This window comes from Aulonocara stuartgranti, assembly GCF_965226115.1.
Source record: "Aulonocara stuartgranti genome assembly, chromosome: 7".
Classification (NCBI taxonomy): domain Eukaryota; kingdom Metazoa; phylum Chordata; class Actinopteri; order Cichliformes; family Cichlidae; genus Aulonocara; species Aulonocara stuartgranti.
The window spans coordinates 47697367-47719756 of record NC_138945.1 but is presented as its reverse complement, the minus strand read 5'-3'; the positions used below and the strand labels follow the sequence as shown (position 1 = coordinate 47719756).

Sequence of the window (22390 nt, the reverse complement as noted above, 5' to 3'; positions counted from 1 at the left end):
AGGATTATGAAACCCTCCAAACCCACGCCTGCGAAAAAAAACTGCCCACACCACTTTATGAATGAAAGGATGCTCTCATTGGTGAAAAATGTGCGCGTCCTCCCGCCCAATGGAGAGCATTTGGACATGCTTTATTGGCTGAAGTGATTGCCAATCAGTGAGGTCAGCCTGTTCCTAGCTAGATCCGAGTTAGTCATCTATTTTAGGTATTCTGTTTGCATCACACTGCTGATAACTACTAAATATGCAGAGATAAGTGCGGCGAAGGGTTTTTTGGTGCCCCGATTAAACTCTTTGTTCCAGATAACTCCGTCACAGACATTTCTGTCGTAACATGCAAAAATGTGCTCCCCAAAAGGGAAGACTACAATGCCCAACCACACTCTTGTTAGCCACACTCTCGCGAGATTGCCCGATCGTAGTAAGTTCCCCATCATCCAAAACATTGAGCAAGGATGAGATGTGTGTGCGCGCGTTACATAAACATTGAGACAGTCGTGTGAATGTTCCGTCGCTTTATTTTATTGTTTTGTCTACATTTTCATACACACAAATGAGCCAGTCATGCTTACAGAGTCCAGATGTTTCACAAGAACAGACTGCCATGATTTTAAGCTCGGCAGTATGTGCTCTGTTTCCCCAACTCCGACCCCGAAAGGCTATTTGCAGCAGCTTTTGGAGTCTCCAGCACACCCATCTGCCGCCATGCTTCCTCTCTCTCTCACACACACGCAAATTAAACGTAAAATTGTGACAAATAAAAGGTCTGCGAGACAAAACGAGGGCTGTCATGTACTCAGCAGAGGGACAAAAGTATACGAATAAGATTGTTTGCTTGTAGACATAATGCAGCTGCTCGTATTCTTTGACAGAAGAGAAGAGATCGAAGTCAACGTGACACTGACGAGAAGGAGCAGCAAGTTGTGTAACAGCTTCAAACAGGGTAAAATTAAGAGTATAGTGACTAGCTGTCTCTCAATCACCCTTACATACAGCAGACATAAAATACATTTACAAATGTCGTGTTAAATTCTCATCTTTTACAAAGTAATCTTTAAAAAACACATGTTTAAAATATTTTTTAATACCGATTTACATCCTGCAACCTCAACACAGCCAATATCACATAGCTGAATTAAATAATAATACATAATAATCAACACACAGGCTCTGACATAAGGCTGTTTATTCAACAAATATATGCAGGCAATTTCTTAACATTAAAACAATAGACTTAATGTTTAATTGTGCCAGGGAAATTACATTTCCCTGGCACAATTTATGTAAGAAAGATAGTAGCATCACATTGTCTTTAAATGGATTTCAAAAATATATATAATTTTATTTATTTTTACTAATGACACACACACACACACACACACACACACACACACACACACACACACACACACACACACACACATACACAGGCACACGGTCTATCAGATGTTTTGAAAGTCCACAGTCACGTCACGGCCACGTCCTCGCAGTCCAATAGCTAAAAAGAGGGAAAAAGTTAGGATTTAGACGTGCACAATTTCCCCGTGAAAATGTTCACACGTGTCTGTATCTGTAAGACTTTAAACACGCAGAGAAAGTGAACCACACACATTTGCATATCAGTTTCCCCACCGACTCTTCACGTGCACGATGTTGGATTATTTTGGCACATTTAATATTAAATATACCAAAAGGTACAAGCATGTTTTTATTTGTATGTTTCTACCAGCTTGTCACGTAATCACAAATATAACCACAGCTTCGGCTTGTTCCTATTTCAAGGGTTTTATTTTGTGTACATGAAAATTGTACCCACCCCACCCAGTATCGATAACCCTTAGCACCTCTCATCTAAGTCGCACAACACAAAGCACTGCCCATGTTTAAGTTTCTGCCCCGCTCCTCTCACCACACTGGCACACAGTCTTTCGCACACATGATCAGAGCCTATGCTAACCACATTTTACCCCCACACACCCTAAAGCCACTGTGCACTTTGGCTTCACAGCACCACAAATCCGTTTTTACTCTCACAATATTTTCTTCCCTTCCCTTCAGCATTAGTTTGTCCAGATGTAATCTGCAATATTCCTAAATTGATTATGAAACATGAATTATAAGGGTAGTAACAATTGCTAGAAATTAAGAGGTATATATATATATATATATATATATTTAAAAAATCCATAACGACACAAAGTTCAGAGTAACGAGTGACGTTGACAAAGTATTAAAAGAGACATCGACGGTCGCTGCTGAAGCTAGGAGCCTTTCATTTCATATTTTAACATGAATATAAGTAGCATTTAAAATATGAAATATTTCTTCTAGCAGTATTTCACTTTATATTTAAATAGCACTGACCAGAATTTAGAAGAGACTCAAACAATGTGTCGAGGTTTCCTTTAATTCTGAGCCCTTTGTGCGTTGCTGTCCACCTCCGTGGTGCTGAAATGCGCACGGCCTAAGACGCACAGAGAGCGTCCTTCAACGGGAACAAAGCTTCATAAAAGTAAACAACTGACCTCTGCTCTACACAGGTCGATCCACGTCTGTCATCAGACATACATTTACCAGACATGACCAGACTAGTCCTGGGATGCCATTTACGCACAGCTGTCCACCCCACAGCGACTACTCCCTGTCCCATTTGTGCCTCTTTACCTGACAATATAACGTCTGTAAAGCAGCACGTTTATTTCAGCCCGAAACACAACTTTTATCACAAGCCTTCCAGCAACACAGCACAGCAAAATGGGGCGTAATTCTCCTTTTACATGCCCCCAATGTTTTCCGTGAAAGTGGCAACACTCAGGACTTATAGAAGACGCAAACGGTCTCTAAAATCTGATCACTCCATTCACAAATATCTGCCCCGAGAGTCATATTCAAAGCCTTAAAAATATATGACAAGAGACACAAATTCAGTGCAACTTCTCTACAATATCATTACCAACTATTATAATTAAGTTTTACATGTTTTGATTTCTTACATACCTGCGGTCCGACGGCGGTAACAAGGTCACAGGATCTTTGAGAATGACCGATAGCATAGTGGCAAATACATATGTACACACACACACACACACACACACACACACACACACACACACACACACACACACACACACACACACAGAGAGAGAGAGAGAGAGAGTCAAATTTTATTTTCATCAAACATAACAAAGCAGTCTAACAATCTTAAGCAACTCGTATTTTCATATATTTTATAAATGACTGACGACTGAAACATCACAGCAAATATGACTCATCTGGGTCGTTTCTTTGCATTTACAATTTAAGCAATTTTAGCATAATATACACACTAAAATATAAAACCATACTTCACAGTATATTTTAACAGTCTTGAGAGTAGAGACGTTTGCTTTTGCTTGTGCCCCAACGTTTTAAAAAAGGTAAAATCAGCTGTTTCTAATGAAATTATAGTATTTACAGTTTCCCTCTGTTAGCTAATAAACAGTTTCTAAGGACAGGCTTATGGATAGATTATTTTAAAATGCATGCAGTTTGACAGGACATACATTTACTCCTGTTTTTATAAGATAACATATACAACACATAATCACCTGCCATGTGTGTGTCCAGCTGAAGAGCCACCCATGAGCATGTTCAGCCTCCTGTCCATGTGTGTATCTCATTGTTCTGCAAGAAAAGACATCATATTACAAACTATTACATTTACTGTCACTGTACATACAGTGGAGTCTTTTTTTTCTAAGTGAAACATGCTCAAGCACACACATTAAACAATGGCACACACACACACACACACACACACACACACACACACACACACACACACACACACACACACACAATCGCATGGGCAAGCAAACATATTTATAAGAAGGAATCCAAACATTCCACATTTAATATTTATTCCTGTCTATACCATCGAATCAAAGTCTTACTATTACAGACAAATGAAAAGAAAAGAAAAAAATGTCCATTTTGAAACTGAGCACAGAAACACACACAACTCTGAATCCTGCATGTCCACAACATGGAGACACACAGACGTACAGTGTCTGCACTCCCACTCTCACATATGCACACACACACACTCACAGCATCACACCCTGCACCTCCTGAAACATATAGCTTTTAAACTACAAAAAGCATCCCTGAACATATAAACTGCTAATTTACCACACACCCCCACACACACACACACACACACACACACACACACACACACACACACACACACACACACGCACGCACGCAAAAATCACCCTGGATAATAATGACTCTCCTTCATTACAAACACATTAAAATGAACAGAACAGCAGCTAATTTCTACCCAAAGCTCTGTAAAAAGTGTTTGTCATAAAATAGTTTTCTCTCAGATATCAAAAAAGAGAAAAAAATAAGCTACACATTTATGCGTCACGCATGTCACACACTCTTTCTCACACATTTTCAGAGCCTACACTGACCACATTTTACTTATGCACACCCCAAAACTACAGTCCACTTTGACACTACAGCACCACAAACCACCTTAAAATAAGCTTCACATTTATGCATCACACGTCTCAGTTTTGTTCAGCAATGTTCAGAAATGCCTCGTAGTGCAACACACAACTAAAATTAGTGTTTCCTAAATTGTAAAGTTGTACCCAAGGATTATTAAATATAAGGTTATAAGTTTGAATATTTGTCTATCTAAGCTTTTTCTGCTGTGGTTACATACACACACACACACACAGATTGGAGCCGTTAGGCGTGCGTGTGTCTATGTCTGGGGATCCTTCTGCATGTTTACAGTTTCAATTTTGCCTTTAAAAAAATCCAAACCACAAAGCATTGCTCATGTTTAACTTTCAGCCAGTCTCTCCTCACCACACAGCTACACGCTCATTCTGACATATTTTCAGAGGCTAAGCTGATCACATTTTACCCACTTACACTCTAAAACCACCGTCCACCTTGACGGCACCACAAACTAGTTTTTACCATAACCTTAAAATAAGGTTACCTTAAAATAAGCTTCACGTTTATGTGTCATACGTGTCACAGTTTTGTTCATAGATGAACGCCTCATAGTCCCACACACAGGTAAAGTTAGTGTTTAATTAATATAATATTATATATTTATTACTGTTATATGTTTAAATATTTGTCTCTCTCAGCTTTGTCTATTTCACACACACACACACACACACACACACACACACACACACACACACACACACACACCACTTCATTTCCACACACACCATTTCCAGCTGTTAGAAGTGTGTGTGCATGTGTGTGGGTATCTTCCTGCAATTCTACATTAACAATTTTATTAGAAGTGTTACTTTTTCATGTCCAGCTCTGTGGGAATGAGTGGGTTAATGTGTATTATGTTGCACACACTTGGAATATATCTACGTAGGTGCTCAGAAAGACATTTAGACAAACGCAATTTCCTACACACACACGGACAACTATTGACGCTCACGTTTTTGAAGGCATTGACATTCATGTGCATGAAGTCATTCTTACACACACTGTGCACAATTTTACATTTAGTAGCTATATACGAAAGTGATCAGAAACAGAATTTCTGTACACACACACACACACACACACACACATAAACATGCACACACATACACATACACGCACACAGAATCTAGTAAATTAGAAAGCAATACCACCATGTGAGCAAAATTTAAAGGAGTTAAAATAAAATGTATTTTTTTTAAGTTTGGCATTAGCAGTTTTACATCTGCATTAAAAGCAGTTTCAAATTTACATTCAAATTACACAACTTTTTACATTTAATCTGCTGCTTGACATTTCAGACGTTTACAACATCAGTACGATATCTCAAAATGCCATTTTGCCACTTCACCAGCTCTTACTGTATCTGCTGTGAGGAATTTTCAAAATGACGCACAGGACAGCAAGCCACCTGGCACCAAGTGTGCGCCAAGGCACAATAACCTCTGAGTTAGGTGCTGACCCTGCAGTAGAATTTCTAAATACTTCATATGTGAGGTATTTAGGTCTCCAGTAAGTACATATATATGTTAATTTAGGCTCTCAGATTGTCTCATATTTGCCTTTAGAAGAATACTTCAATATGATGAAGATTTAGACATATTTTTTTTATTCAGCCAGTTTCTAAAGGTGTCTCTCTGCAAACCTTGCCACTAACCTTCAAAATTAAAATAAATTAATAATCCTTGGTATTATGATACAACAGTCCTACAATAAATCAGTAAATAAAATCAGTACAACAAAAAGTGATTGAAGGTTTAAAATGGTTTAAAATGAAAGATTGGTTTTAGAGAGGTTTAGATTCAGCTTTATCCTGTATTGTATTGCATTATACTGAAAGATGTTTCCATTATTTTGTCCACCCTATTGACATCAATAAACAGAACCGTCCATCAGTATAACACAATATCGCTTTTTTCCATTTAACAATTTTTATTACAAATATCAAAGTTTTTACAGTCCTCATAAGATATTTTTGGGAAATGAATTCAAACTGTATCAGAGTGTGTTAGTCTTTCCTTGCCGTACCTTATAAACTGGTGGTTGACTGTGTAAGCAATCATTAAGCTTAAATCCAGACACAGAAGCATCGGTACAGACTCAAAAAAACCCTTCGGATCATTTCTTGTCAAGACATTTTTACAAATTTTGTCGAAAATACTTAATCCTGTAGGGCAGAGATTTACCCAGCGCATGTTTTCAATGTTAAAGGGACTTTAGTGCCGTTTTTCCTAGAAAGCTGAACTTCTCTGTTTTTTTAAGTGGTCTTCCCATTGTTTTCATGTCCTAAGTCTTCAATATAGAGTTTAAAATTCTGGCGACATACAAATTTTTATATTTTCTTGTGGTTGAAAGATAAAGAACTCCGATTTGGTATTCTGGAATTCAAAACTCTTCCCCAATTCAGGATCCAAAGTTCCTTTATGGGGTCCCTAAAGAATTGGTTGTCAGGGTTTCTGGGTCGTTGACCCAGTATTTTCAGTTCATGTTCACTGTTTATCCTCTGTACGTTCCACTTCCTGTTTTGTGTTACGTTACTCTGTGTGCATTATGTTCTAGTTCTTATTCCATGCATCATTAGTTCAATTGTGTTCAGCTGCTCACTCACCTGTCACCTATCAGTCATTGTTCAGCCAGTGTATTTAAGTCCTCAGTTGTCTCCTGGTCGGCGTCGCGTCATTGATGTTGTCACTGCTGTCTATGACCCATGTTTGCCTTCCAAGTTCAGATCAGTCAGCCGTTCATTCAGTTATTCAGTCAGTCAGCCATCTCCTGTTTTCGTCATTCGTCCCTCACAATAAACACCCTGAATCTTCACCGTGAGTCCTGCGTTTGAGTCCTTTTCTCCACATCCACTCAGCAACCCCTGACATTGGTTTGATAATCAGAGAATTAGTATGAGATTTAATTTATCAATAGCTGATAGAATGTCTTAAAATAACAAAGTTTTACTAACAAGAAATAAAACAAACAAACAAACAAACAAACAAACAAACTCCATAATCAGCGATGTCACCTTAGGTCACATTAGGCCGGGGTAGTGTTTTCGCCTTATGTTCCAGAAGCTACTTAAGAGCTGGAATACAATTTATCTACCTGCTTAATCATGACTAAGTCTCTCTCTTTCTGCAGCTTTAAAGAGTCTCAAATATGCTGACGTAGTCTAAAAGGTGGTTTAAAACTGGTTCTTGGAGGTGTACTTAAGCGGAAGCATAATTTCCCTGCATTTACTGACATAAACTGGTTGGTTCATTGCTATAGATGGGTTTTTTTTAACTGAGATTATTCCTGCTGTGCCTGTTGGAACTTGACTGGGCTCTTTTCCTTTCCTTGCTCCACCTTTTTTGCTTGTTTTTGCAATTTGTTTTCCACCTGTACCTGTGCAAACTTGCCAAATGTATTTAGGGTTTGCCTTGATTTTCTAATTTTTGAAACTGAGATAATTGTTTTCTGAGTTTGTGGTGGAAAGAAATGACTTTAGATTTTGAGAAATGTAGTTTCTTCAAAAATTATAACTTCACATTCAATAAGAAAAGATTTCATTCATACTAGAGCAATCACAGGTCACACCCTGTTTACTTTGCCCCAGGATTAGGCCACTCTGACTGGTTCTGAGTGCAGGGGGTGTGGATGTGTCTTACTTAAACCTGTTTGACTTTCTGGAATTTCAGGCGGTGCTGATGGAAACAAAAGTGTTGCTTGATCTGAGTGTTGCCCGTCCAGCTGCTGCTCCCACCCTGCTGGATCCAAGAGCTTTTGTTTTCTAACCTTTTCTTCTTTTCTGTCATTGGTCGTGTTAGTTTCCATTTTCTTTCTTTTTGACCTAATAATACACACAAAGATTAAAGATAAATCTCGTGCACACACTGTTGGGAACATCCACACATACTGACCCCAAATTATGTGCAGCAAATGACCAGGCTACAGCTAAGATGCCATAAACATATATCAAGCAGTGGAAAATAAACATGCAAAAAAAAAAAAAAGTATAGCTTTCCTATTTAATCAGTGCTCGGTGTTGGGACTGTAATTAATGGTAAAACAGTCAGCCAGGATAACAGGGCTGGGACTCTTTGTTGGTGTGGGACACAAATAGTGGGTGTCCTGCTTTTTTCAAGCCCTCCAGCCTACAGGACAGGCCGCTCACAGTTCGCCTTCTAAGCAGGACTGATTTTGCATCTGCTGCTATGTTATAGTGACACACACACACACACACACACACACACACACACACACACACACACACACACACACACACACACACACTAAGTATTGAGTAAATGTGACAGTAACTTTATATAGTATGTGAGTTACACAAAATAGTCATGTAGTAGCAGATGAATACAATTGCAGACACACACCAACTGACATGCACAGTCAGTCTATGTGATGATTTTTATTAGTTTCAGCAAGGAAATACAGATGCACACACACAACAATGATGAATTATAATAAGCGCTGTGTAATTCACAAACCATAGCCAGTGATCACTACAAATATTTAAAGCACATCATGTAGATATCGTTTTTGTTTTTTACTCCAAACTGACGATTGTACACCTCTCACCTGCTGACATTGCTTCTGTTTGCATGTGTACATGTTGTAGTTGAACCCCATCACACAAAACTCAGTATGGTTTTGTGTGTTGAAGATTTTATAGTATCATATATCAACTATATACAGATCTTTTATGTTTTTTTTCTTGTTTTTGATATATATACATTTTATTCATGCTTTTTCTTAAACCTAGAACAGCAAAATAATAATAATAAAATATAATCCTAGCTTGTATCTGTGGATTAAGACTGATAATGGGGTTTTTTTGTTTTGTTTTTTTACGTTTACTACAATTAATATTTTCTTTAAAATGAGCGTCTCCATTTAATTTTTAAGGTCTCAGTGTGAACCTTCAAGGATGTCTGTGAGTGTGTGCGCGTCTGTGCGTATAGATCCTCATAGTTTTATTGTCTCTTTTATGACAGACACACACTCACTGCATGTGCATGTTGCTTGATGTTCTGTGTATTGTAATGTAAAACCAATATTAATATAACTGTAGTACTTTTCAAAAAGATGACCACAAATTTTCCTCTTTCATAACATCTGTTATCTAAAATGCCATCATTTCTAATTTCTGAGTGTTTGATGTCAACCTTTTTTGGAACATCCTTGCCATAAAAGCAGAGATGCAGGAGTACTGCTCTGCTTCTCAGAAGCTCTGTGCTTTCAGCTGTACAGTCAGCCATTTTCTGTCAGACTAGAGGAGGCTACACTGCTTATGACAGGCTTTTATAGCCAATTTTGCTAGGGAAAACCCCCCCCCTCTTACATCTAGATATGGAAACAAGATACATGGAGATATGGAAAACAACCACAATAATGACACAAGAGGAGGTTTTTATCCTCCAACCTCTCATATGCCTGACTACCAAGCCATAGAGTGTTTGCAGCAAAATGGCTGCCGAGCATCGGGTCTCAATAGAGGTCAAATAAAAAAGCAAGGACTCTAATTTTGTCTCTATGACATTAGAGTTTCTGCTCTGTTTCTGTTTTTAATTTAATAGTCGTTGTTAATCTTACAGTATCACATGTGATGTGACTGAATTCAGAAAACAAGAAATTGTTTTCAGTAGGCAGATTAAAAAGGATAAAATCAAACAAGGGACTCACAGAACATTTAAAACAACCTTTTAGCTGAATGAGGTGTGAAATTATGTTGTTTCTTTCTCCATCCACACTGAGACAAGCTTCCTGTAGAAAATCAGGTATTACAATTTGACTTGAAGTTTGAAGCCGCAACACTGACGTACATCTGTTCCTTTGTTTCTAATCCTTTAAATCATAAAAATCTCCACAAACAAGTAAGAGCATATAAGATCTTAAAGGAAATAACACTCCTCCCTGTTTGATCTCAGCACATTAAGCACTGAATCTTTGTATTCATGACAGAAAAGTTTCTGCACTCCTGGTGATTGTTAACAGTCCCACAGTCAGGCACCAGTATTAAATTAACTTGCTTGAAAGAGCCAACACAGGGTACAGCTGAAGTAACTCTTACCTCTTTTGTAAAACCAAATAAATATTGTGTGGTTCTTAATCCCATGGTAGTGTGGAAATGGAAAGTTGATTACAATTTCTTGCAATGTCCTTTCTAGACCTTTAATCTACCCCCCAAAAAACTTTATAAACTACAAACAGTACTCCCATAGAACTTATTTCATATTTTTCTGTCATACACACTGAAGATATATCAATGTGCAGTTTTCTGGGGACCAGCATCTTGTAGACTGAGCAGGGGATTGAACCATCAACCTTCCAGATAGTGGATGAATAAGTCTGCATGCTAAGTTATAGCCAACCAATGACTAGCTGCATGAAATTACTTTAAAGTTGATATCTACGTTCTTTTTTTGTGTGTATGTGTGTGTGTGTGTGTGAGTGTGTGTGTGAGAGAGAGAGAGAGAAAAAACCCCCAAAATAAAATAATAAAATATCAACATACTCATCCATTAAAACAGTTATGGATTTAGCTACATGTGTAGAATGCACAAGCCTCGACAGAGAATCACAGTTAGGAAAATATACACAACGAAGAAAAAGTATTAAGCTGTGTTGCATATGGTTTCATAGTTAAGTAAGAAACTGAAAACATTTTTAAAAATTGACAAAGAAAAATACTGAAGTATGTACCATAGCAGGTAAAAAAAGATGCTATTGTATAAAAAAAGATTTACAAATTTTCCTCAACATGGCTTTGAATGGTGTAACTCAAATCATCATGTCAGCCTTCAGTTAATCCATAAAGAAGACATGATGAAACTCGGTATTCCGAAGTAGGTAAGTAAGCATAGGACTGAAGTTTTAGATTAAAACAGCATGAAATTTGCACAGTGAAGTGTAAAAATCCTAAATCACAGCAGTATAAAATGATCTAAACAGGTTATTCATGAACGCAAATGACTAATGATGCTGAAACAGTACAGGAGGCCCTACAGTGACCATGTCCTATCAAGATGATTAGGACACAAGAGGGTTTGCTTTTCCTAAGTTTGGATAGCTGCTGTTGTTTTGTTTATTTTTTTCTGACTTATACCCAAGCCAGCAATTAATGAGAGTTAGAGACACTTAACTACATTAGAGACAAAATATAAAGTTGTTTAAAAATCCTGTATTCGTTATTACGTTCAACAGTTTTCCTACAATCAGATGAGCTTAAAGTTATGTCAAACAGTCAGTATGTTGTGAATTCACATATAAAATAGCAAAATGCCCCTTTTAGTAAAGGTAGTGTGAGTATTTGTGACTTTTCATAGCATCTAAAATATATATTAAAAAGAGGAAATTATGAAAATTATGAAAATATTATTGCCTAAAAATGGGATTCATCAGCTCTATGGAGCTGTGAGACAGATGAAAAACCTTTTGACTCAACAAACTAAAGTATGTCATGACAATGTGATGTACGTGCAGTAGCAAAACATTTGATCAGCACTGAATGTTGAGCAAAGGTTGATCTGTCATTAACAGCACAGAACACATCTGTCCATATCTGCACAATAACAGGTCCAACATTCAAAAACTTTGCTGTTCAAAACCAAAAACATTTGCTCAAAGTTTTGGTGCCACCTCTAAAAACAAGAACCAGGATAAAGAGAGAGCAAAGAGCAGCTGCAGACCAAGGACATTCATTTTTATTCAATCTGAAATCATGTGATAGTGATAGATGGAAAGCTGAGGCCCTCCCTGTAAGCAGAATACATGTAAAAATGCATGTTGTCTTTGTCTGCTTACATTTTACTCCAGCTACAGCTAAACATAATCGCATTTGTTTTATTTTATGTATAAATTAGATCTTAAACTACTGGAGGTCGCACACGTGATGATGCTGAACGGATAATTGGAGGTGAGCTTCCCTCCCTCCAAGACATCTACAGGAAGCGGTGCCTGAGGAAAGCGGGGAGGATCATCAAGGACTCCAGTCACCCCAGCCATAAACTGTTCAGACTGCTTCCATCAGGAAGGAGGTTCTGCAGCATCCGGTCCCGTACCAGCAGACTAAGAGACAGCTTTTTCCATCAGGCCATCAGACTGCTGAACACGTCATAGACACCTCAGCTTCACTACTGGAACTTCAACATTATGCACTCCACACTGTATATAAATGCCACTTGTTTTGCACATATTCAACTCTGTATATTTTATATATTTTATTATTATTATTATTATTATTATTTTATTTTATTTTTTTACTATTTAATTTGTAAAAATGTGTATACACACACACACACACACACACACACACACACACACACACACACACACACACACGTAGGAAAATATTTAGTATACACATCCAGAAATGCATACACTATTATATATTGTACATATATTTATTAGTTTCAGGTTGGCCATTCTTGTATTTTGCTCGTTTGTGTTGTTGTGTTTGCACATCTCTGTTGCTTGTGGGGCTCGCACACAAGAATTTCACTCGCATGTGCTGTGCCAGTGTGCCTGCACATGTGATGTGACAATAAAAAGTGATTTGATTTGATTTGATTTGATTTAATTGTACTCGTGTGTGATGAGTGTCCAAAAAGAGAAGAGCTCTGTTTACAAGTTTGCTAAGTGACTTAATGTTACCTATAGATAAAAGCAAAGAAAACAATTTCCAAGAAAGCAAACAAAACCATTGAGACGCATTCAGGTACAGAAGGATCCATTAAAACTCTTTAGCTTACAAATTTAGCTCCAGCCTTATTAGAAAAGAAAATAACAGGACTGCTGAAGCAGCTGAAGAGTTCCCCACAATTACACTTTTCACATAAGGGAAAAGGATGTGGAAGTGAAGGAAAATTGGAGCTTCTGAGAACAGAATTATCTCTAAGATTCTTTGTATTCATTTCTATTTAATAAATTAACTGAATTTTTTCTCCGTTTTTATCTAAACATTATCATATGTGAGATGAACCTTTAAGCAGGTTTGCTTTCAAAGTTTGTTTAAACTTTTGTTTTCTTCTTTACCTGCTTGCATCGTACTCTTTTCCAAACTGTAACTTTAAAGTTAAAAAGATACCATAAACAATCAACAGTAAACAAGCTGTAAGTCTGGACTGCTGGATTAAATGCAATACTGTTTAGTGCTGTGGAAAAACTAGTGTAGTGAATATGCTGGGAAAAGACAGTGGATTTAATCTGTTCATTTTCCACATTCCAGTTTTGCCTAAATGTAATTAGATTTCTTTTATTTATACATTTGAGTGCCCAACAGCTGAGGAGCTTTGTTTACAAGTTCATTGAATGTCATCTGTTGGGAAAAGCAAAGACAAAAATCTGCACATAACCATTCAGAAGTCTCTAAGTACACAAGACTCCATTAAAACTCTTTAGTTTGCAAATTTAGCTTCAGTCTCTTGAAAAATGAAAATAATAAGACAAGATGAGCACTTGAAGACAGTCACACAATTAGAATTTATGCAAAGGTGAAGTACACATGCAAGTGAAGAAAAATTACTTTGAAGATTGTTTGTATTTATGTTTACTCCTTTGTTTTAATAAGTTATGTTAAAATCTAAAATAATAAAGCACAGGCTTTGCAATTTGTCAGTTTGGTTACACGCTGCAAATTTAAATTATAATGTTGAATTACTGATGCACACCACTAAGTAAGACACATATGAGTTTAGCACTGCTCTGATCCTGTGGAAAGACTGTAGTGGAGTGGCATACTGGGAAAAGACAGTGGATTTGATGTGATGGTTTTCCAAAAGTGATCTCTAAATAATTTGAATCTAATTTGTTTTGTTTTATTGCATTTTTTTAAAATCTAGAATTAATGAAAGTAGTAAACGAGAGGACTATTTCAATTCTATGCTTTTTTCTTAAATAAGTATCCTGACAATGTCATGTACACTATATGGTCAAAGTATTTAGCCGCATGTCTTAATCTTTTAATTCAGTTGTTTCCAGTATAATTTATCACATTCTTTGTGACTAGATTTGTTGAAACACAGTCAAAGCTTAGTTTCTGTTTTTTTTTTTTACTCTTTTTTTCATGTGTGTCATAAATTGAGCTGACAGTTGTATTATACTGCTTTTAACATGCTTTTTTAGTGGTTTTCTTTAATTGTAATCAGTGTATCTGTGTAACACAGCTTTTAGTCAAGGAAACACAAACCCTGAATCCTTCTTATTTTAGTCTCCTGTCCAGTTTTCCCCCCTGTTTATGCACTGTTTAGTATCACAACTTAGAGCACATCTTTCTGGATCATTTAGTTCAAAGTATGGAGGGGGTATGGCTGGAAGAATCTAACCAGGTTAGTCATAAAATTAAACCTGCACATTAGTATCCTAAAACCTTGTGGGGAGGCTCTTGGGTGATCTGTGATGATCAGCTGATCCTGTTTATTTTTCTAGAGCTACACTGTACTTGAATTTTCATGTCAGGGAGACAGTACAAAAAAGACTAAATGCATCAAAACATCATCATCAAAACAGGAAAAACTGCATTTACACAAGAAAAATAAATGAGCTAAAAGAATGTATATACGTCATCATTCATGCACCCTGTTTATCACTGCTGCTGTGTTCAGACTACAACCAATAACTACACTGAATGACTACATGAAACTAAAACCAATGGTTCTAAACACAAAAAAGGTTGGTTACTCAGTTTTATTTTTTTGGTTTTCTCTCTCCTGTCCAAGTTCTACATTAAACTGAATTAAGGAAAAGTAGAAGCTAAATTAGACAGAAAAATAAATATATGTCTTAGTTTGACAGACAGAATATTTAAGTTATTTGAAAAATCTTTTTTCTTTTTGACACTCAAAAAAGTTCATAACTCACCATAATCAGGTGGGCTTGAGGCAACCAGTGTCAAACCCTCAGTACATAAGAACTCACATTTATGCCCTGAGTAAATTACCTTGTTTACGAAGTAAAGTAGTGCTAAAAACATCCAAAGGAAGGAAACGTATGAAAAACAAGAAAAGAAAAGAAAAACAACAAGAACAAGAACAAACAGAGAGCAGCTGCAGGGCAGGGACATTTCCACATATGACGTTTGAGATTTTATGAGTGATAAATGGAAAATGGAAAGGCAGCATTTCGTGTGTGTGCGTTTGTGCGTGTGTGTGTGTGGCTGGAGGATCATTTTAAACCACACGTAGCCAAAGTAAATACACTTTTTAAAACGTACCCTTGTATTCTTTGAATCAGGTCAGCCTGAGAAGATTCTTTTTAAGAATCAGTTTTTGTATTTTACATTTTTTGTACTCTTTTGTTTAAATAAATTCATTGTGCAAGTATCTTCAAATTCTCTTGTTCCTGTATCATCATTATAATGTGTAAATTAGCTTTTGTGTCCCAGCAACTCAGTGTTCATACCTGTGAGAAGGTCTACAGGTATAAAGCTTTGGTAACTACACATCTGGTGACCCTAAAATTACTCTTTCTATATTATTTACATTACGACAAGCCACATGAGTGGACGTTTAGTGTAAATGGACATCTGCTCTGTCCTGTGGAGAGAGCATAGTGGAGCAAACGTGCTTGGGAAGACTGGGAATTTGATCAATTAAGTTTCTAAAATTTACTTCCAATTAAAGGCAATCATAGTTGTTCCAGTTTATCTATAAATGTTATATTTTATTTTATATTTTATTTTTTGACTTTCGACAAATTAAAGAGTTTCCTGATAGTGTGATGAGAAGAAGTTTGTTTACAAGTTCACTGAACAATTGAATGTTACCTGTCAATAAAAGCAAAGAAATCTTTTTCCAAGTAAGCAGACAAAACCACTCAGAAGTCTCTAAGCACACAAGAGTCCATTAAAACTCGTTAGTTTACAAGCTTAGCTCTGACCTCTTGAAATGAAAATAACAGGAAAAGCGGAGCAGGTGAACATAATTGTACTTTCCACCAAAGTGACGAAGATATAGAAGTGAAGGAAAATTGCCTTTTCTAAGTAAATTTATTTGTAAGATTATTTGTACTCAACTGTATGCATTTGTACTCGTTTATTTAAAAAAATACATTGTCCAGCATATACATTTTCTCTTGTTTTGATCTGTGACATGAACTTTTTATTAGAATCTCAAAACATTTTTAGGCTTTGCAAGTATAACTTTGTCCCATTGTCGTTTTCCTTCTTGTCTGCTTTCATCTTAATCCTGTCCGAGCTTCAAATTTAAAGTATAAAGTTAAATTTCTAACACATCCCATAAACAATATAGCAGCCAGTGTGGACTGTTGGATTAGGGTCAGCACTGTTGTTAACCAACTAAAAGAAATTATATGTTTTACTAATAGATTTTTATCTTAAACTAGAGGAAATAGTAAACATGGCCACCAAGATGTTTGCGCTATTTTAAATGCACCATTTTGACTTTTTATCAATTAAAGTGTCCTGACAATGTGACGAATACCCAAGAAGCACATTTTGGACACTTTGTACAGTTTAACACAATATACACTCGTGAGTAAAATCAAAGGAAATATGTGCCCACAACATCCACAAGTAGCTTCCTCTTAAAAGAACAATAAGAAAAACAAACAAAAAACAGGCAGCTCCAGATCAAAGGCATCCGCACATAGTATGTGGACACCGTTTAAGATTGTACAGGCTTGTGACAGAGAGAAAGAAAAAAGTTATTTAGTTTTGTCTGAGTCATCTCAGGCTGAGAAAAGATCATCTGTATACTTACAGAATCATTTCTGCATTTTCTTTCATAGTGTAGAAGTACGTGCAGTGCTTTTTATGTTCTTGTCTCATTGCTATGATCTGTAAGCTGAACTTTTGTAGGAACCTGTAAAGATTTTAATGAGGTTTTTGGTGACACTGTTGATTTCTTCTTTGCTTGTGTGCACCTTAGACCCATCCAAGAATCAAATTCCAAATATATGTTAAAATGCTATTGCAGACCATCAACAGTATAGGTATGAGAGCAAACTGTGAAAAAAAAAAATAGATTTGATCCATTAACTTCCTTACAACTTAGACTAAATAAAATTATACTGATTTTAGTTATGCATTTTAGCTAAAATGACTAAAAGGAGTAATGATGATCTTGGAGATCAAATTCCCAGCCCTTTTTCCTGAAGTAAGACCTTAAATCTTCCTGATATTGTCTGACTCACATCCTAATGGCAAATTAAGACAGCAGATTAAGAATACTGTACATGTCTGGACAATTCAAGTCACACTGCTCGTACTATGATCCTCATATGTTATAAAGATCCGATAAGTTGAAAAGAGTTGGGGTTTTTTAAAATATATTTTAATTTATATTACTTACACCATTATTTCCTATGCTGACTCACTGCTTGTTTGCTCTAGGCTTAGTGAAACTGTGATGCAGTTTGTCAGCTCAAGCTTTTTTTTAATGATTTTCAATCAAAATTATGTTGTTTTTATACACAAATAAATGTCTATTAGTGAGGTAATTGTAACATTCTGTGCAAAAAACCATTTAATCAAAAAAGCTTGGTGTAAAATGTGACAATATTTTTGTATTTCTTTCTCTTTCAAGCTGTAATGAGTGTATGCATACCTGGCTTTGAGAAGAACTACATCGTGTAGATTTAAGTTTTACTCTTCCCTGTGGACAACACAACCATGTTTTAATGTTTACTGCTGGTTTTGAACCGAGAATCCTTGTTGACCTCTGTGGTTATAAAACTCTTTCAAAGGTGACTGCATAAACTTCAAATAGCATGCTGTTTCAGAGCAAAAAAGGAAAAAAAAACAGTTTGTTTTTCAGATTTTCCTGTAAAAACGGCTGTCTTTAATGGGCAAATCTGTAAAGTGTACGCAGGAAGCTGGAGTTAGGTTCACATATAATTTGCTGCTATAACTACTCTTATTTGGTCTCCTGTTGACCACTTTTCTGTCTACCGTTTAGATACACGCAGTAATTGAATAATACAATTTTCCCCTCAGTGGGTGAGTCTAAATTTAGTGAGAACCTTCATGAACTGCTTATCTAAACCTTCATTTCTGTTACTAGTTACTACTTGTGTTTACTAAATAAATTTATTAACAAAATTTATAAACTGATTTATGTGTGTGTTTTTGTGTGTGTGTGTGCCTGTATATGTATTTGCCACTATGCAATCGGTCATTCTCAAAGTTTATTAAAAATGTAAGTAATTTCAATAAAACTATTGTAAAACTGATTTAGGAAGATTAAGACTCCTAGATATAATTGAGAAAAATATATTTTTGGTTTTAACTGCGACTTTACACAAGTGACCTTGAAGATGTTAAATTTCATAGTCAGTCTAGGTGTATGTCTCGATATTCACCCCACAGTATGTGCACAGTTACCCTTTTCTCTAAATCCTCTAAATTCCTTCAGTCTAACGGTGAGTCTTCTTCTAGATTGCAATTACAGTCTTCTACATAAAACACAAACCAATTTGTATTAACTCTAAATGTTTAGAATAAAGAAAACATTTAAATATACTGAAATCATCGTATTGCAGTAAGGTCTTGTGTTATTATCTGAGTGAAAAGTGATCAAGGTAGGTCAAGTCCTCCTTAAAACAATACTTTTCTCAAAATTATTTTTCCCATATATTTACTTTGTTGCTTCTAGTAACATTAACCTGTACCTCTCATATGTTAACACGTTCCTCAAGAGGCTCAAGACAGGAACATTTTGAGAGTTAGCGATCAGTGAGCCTCGTGGTGCCTCATTCTTTAGCTCCATAGGATTTCAATGCACATAATTTTTAGGCTTTGATTGAACTTTAGTCGAGGCCTCATTTAAAGTTAGACTGTGAATTATTTCAAATTGAATGTTTCAGAGAATAATATTTTTATGTCGTTCAGACATATTATTTATAAAAATTTTACAAGAATTGATCCTAAATTTGTTTGGCTAAGGCCTGTGGCCTTTGTTTCCTGATATGACACTAATGGCTTTTAAAATCTTTCACATTGTTCCAGCTGAACTTATACCTCCAGAACAAATAATGCTGGTTACATCTGTGCGGTGGCAGGTAAGTGAATTTCCAATAAATCTTGAATGTATATTAACTGTCTCTGTTGCCTGCTCTTGGGCCTACTACTGAAAAAATTATGTGTCCCACAAAGCAACATTTACAGTAATGGAGGACATAACCTGCTACAAGAGCAGAAATTATCCTGCCCAAACAAAACTTAAAATCAAAGATTAAGATTTGCTGCTAATAAATTCACCTTAAAGTTCTATATTTTCTTCTAGGTTTACCTTGACTAATTATACATTTTGATACGTGGTGCACACGTGGTAAAACCCATGAAAAGGCAAAGTTCAAAATGTCTTAAATGTTAAAAAATTGCAGCAATTTCTAGTTCTGTTTTTTTTTTCTCTTCCCAAATATTTTTTAGAACCATTATAACTATAAGAAAAAGTCATATGTTGTTTTTATGCATTAGTCCTTTAAGTTTTGAGATAAAATGTACCCAGAAGAAAACTCAGTCAGGAGCCTCTAATTTTTGTTGCAAGTGTCAGTGAGGGAGTTTTAATGAAATATTCTGTGTGTTGCTGTAGCTACTGATAGTGTTTTTTGAGGCAAATATAATTTTGTAGTCTCTGAAGGAAAAGGCCTCATGTGGACTCAGTATATAAGTAAACTCACATTCAAAATGTTAAATACATCAGACAACACATGAATTACAATACAATGGATCTGAAACAGTTGATGAAAGGACTGTAGTTTCTGGATGAGTTGTTATTAATAGAAAGATTAAACAATAAAACAGCAGCTACATATTTTGTCATGTTTGTCTGCATCTGTGCTTTCTTGTTTGTAAGAAGAGAAGTTATAGTTATGAGAAAATACAAGCATACATTTTAAAAAGCGTATTTATTTGGCTACATGTGGTTTAAAATGATCCACCCCCACCTTCAGCCACATACACACACACACATACACACACACACACACACACACACTGCTTAATCTTTTTTCTTATCCTTACCTCAAACACTTTTATTTAACTTTTAATTTCATAAAAATTAAATCTTTGAATTTTTCAAAGCTGTAAGCTATAAGGGATCACTACTTTCACAAAATGGTTTACCATCTGCATTATTGTAAAACTCTCTGATTAGTGTTTCTCTTCACACTCACATGCTGCTTCTTTAAGTTGCATCAGACCTAAATTGCTTTTTCCACAAATTCCAAAAATAATGTTATTTGGTAGTTAGAACACGGTTAAATTTTTATTTATTTATTTATTATATGATAATCACTAAAAAAATAATTTAAATAATAATTTCATCGCCCCATGTTACAAAACCAAATAAATACTGACTGAAATAATATGACAGTGTGATTTAATTAAAATAAGATATTTAATTATTTATGATTAAAAGCAAATGATAATATTTAGTTTTTTTTAAACATGGTTATTTGTGCATACCTGTGTTCATGAATGAATGATAATGTTAAAAGTCCGCTTGTTCACTGTTACTGTTTTAGACTACGTTACATGTTGGGAAAAAATAAACAAGATAGTACTTCAGCAGATTTATTAATAAATGTGTGTGTGTGTGTGTGTGCGTGTGCGTGCAGTGAGAGGGATGATGACGAGAGATCAAGTAGAAGAGAGAGTGTGAGAGTGAGTCAGTAACTGTACAAAAGCATCAGTATACGAGTGAGAATTTACTTGTGAAATTGTGTATTCCTGACATATGCAAACACTTGCGAGAGAGTAGTGTGTGTGTGTGTGTGTGTGTGTGTGTGTGTGTGTGTGTGTGTGTGTGTGTTTACCGTCATCCATTAACTGTGAAGACAAAGTGAGGAACAGTTTGTTATCACGTCTGATTCAACTTGTTCGTGAACATCTCCTGTTTTGGAAAAAAGAAAAAAGAGAAAAGAAATATTTATTTAAATAAAGTTGAGGTATGAGACTAAGCTATAGTTTGACTTTATAGTTTGAACTGACTAAATTAAAAAGTAAAGTGAAGTTACTCTATTAAAAGTTGTTTTGTCTCATCGACAGTTCAGTCCTCAAAGTAACAGCTGCAAAACAGGAAAACCATTAATAGCTCCTGTCTGTACATATGCATGTGTGCATGTGCATGTGCATGTATGCCCATTGATGGGACAGCATCAGTGAAATATTTCAAGGAATAATTTAACCCGCTGACGTAAGTGTTTGCATGGGTTAGAGGAAGAAAGGCTCGGATGTGAAATTTTGTCTATTTATATTTGTGCATTTGCGTGCGTCTGTGTGAGAATTAAATGGATTGTATGCTGTGATGCTTTATTCATCTCTGTCTATGAAGCCACAGAGACACCCTCAGAGTGCTGTTGACGTCCTCCGGACATGCACTGGTGTGTGTGTGTGTGTTTTTGTCTGAGTGCATGTGTGTTTTTGTCTGAGTGCATGTGTTCCTCCCTCCTTCCTACTTTGCTGAATCACTTTTCATGACCACCTATTTGGACAAGCAATTTTTTTGACTCACTTGACAAAAAAAGCAGATCTGTGTTGGTTAGGTGAGGCTAGACAACAGATAAAAGCCTCAGATTCAAAGTCAAATACATTGTCAGTAAAAGTGTCGCTCAGTGCTCCCCTAACCAGACAGAAGGGTGGAACAAGGTGGTGGAAAGGCGGCTACAGGACATGCAGGCGAGGTGATCTAAACTGTGCCTTTTTGTCCTTTACTATTACATGGATAAATGTCTACACAGAGCCACACGTCTTTTTAAAAATATGCCAACTTTATACCAAACAACCTTAAATTTAATAGACATTACTGTCAAATTAATAGTTTTATCATGGTTCTCAAAGGTAACAAAGGCTCAAATTGCCCTTCTTTTATCAAAATAATCAGCTGTAAAAAAACAACAAGAGTATTTTCCACATTTTTTAGATGAGCCT

The 22390-nt window shown here is 36.0% G+C and overlaps 1 long non-coding RNA gene across 10 annotated transcripts in view; it reads right to left on the bottom strand.

The window, feature by feature from the left end:
- Nucleotides 1–512: 512 nt before the first annotated feature.
- The window catches only part of LOC309711658, a 58563-nt gene continuing 36685 nt past the window's right edge, over nucleotides 513–22390 (bottom strand). For 8 of the 10 annotated variants that reach the window (XR_014278051.1, XR_014278052.1, XR_014278053.1 and 5 more), the window contains 6 exons: nucleotides 21277–21353; nucleotides 8163–8338; nucleotides 7124–7381; nucleotides 3588–3663; nucleotides 2998–3031; nucleotides 513–1498 (listed from right to left, as the gene is read on the bottom strand). This is a non-coding gene — a long non-coding RNA (uncharacterized lncRNA). Of the gene's footprint in view, nucleotides 1499–2997; nucleotides 3032–3587; nucleotides 3664–7123; nucleotides 7382–8156; nucleotides 8339–21276; nucleotides 21354–22390 lie in introns of all 10 variants that reach the window. The other 2 variants (XR_014278057.1, XR_014278059.1) reach the window with 2 other exon arrangements.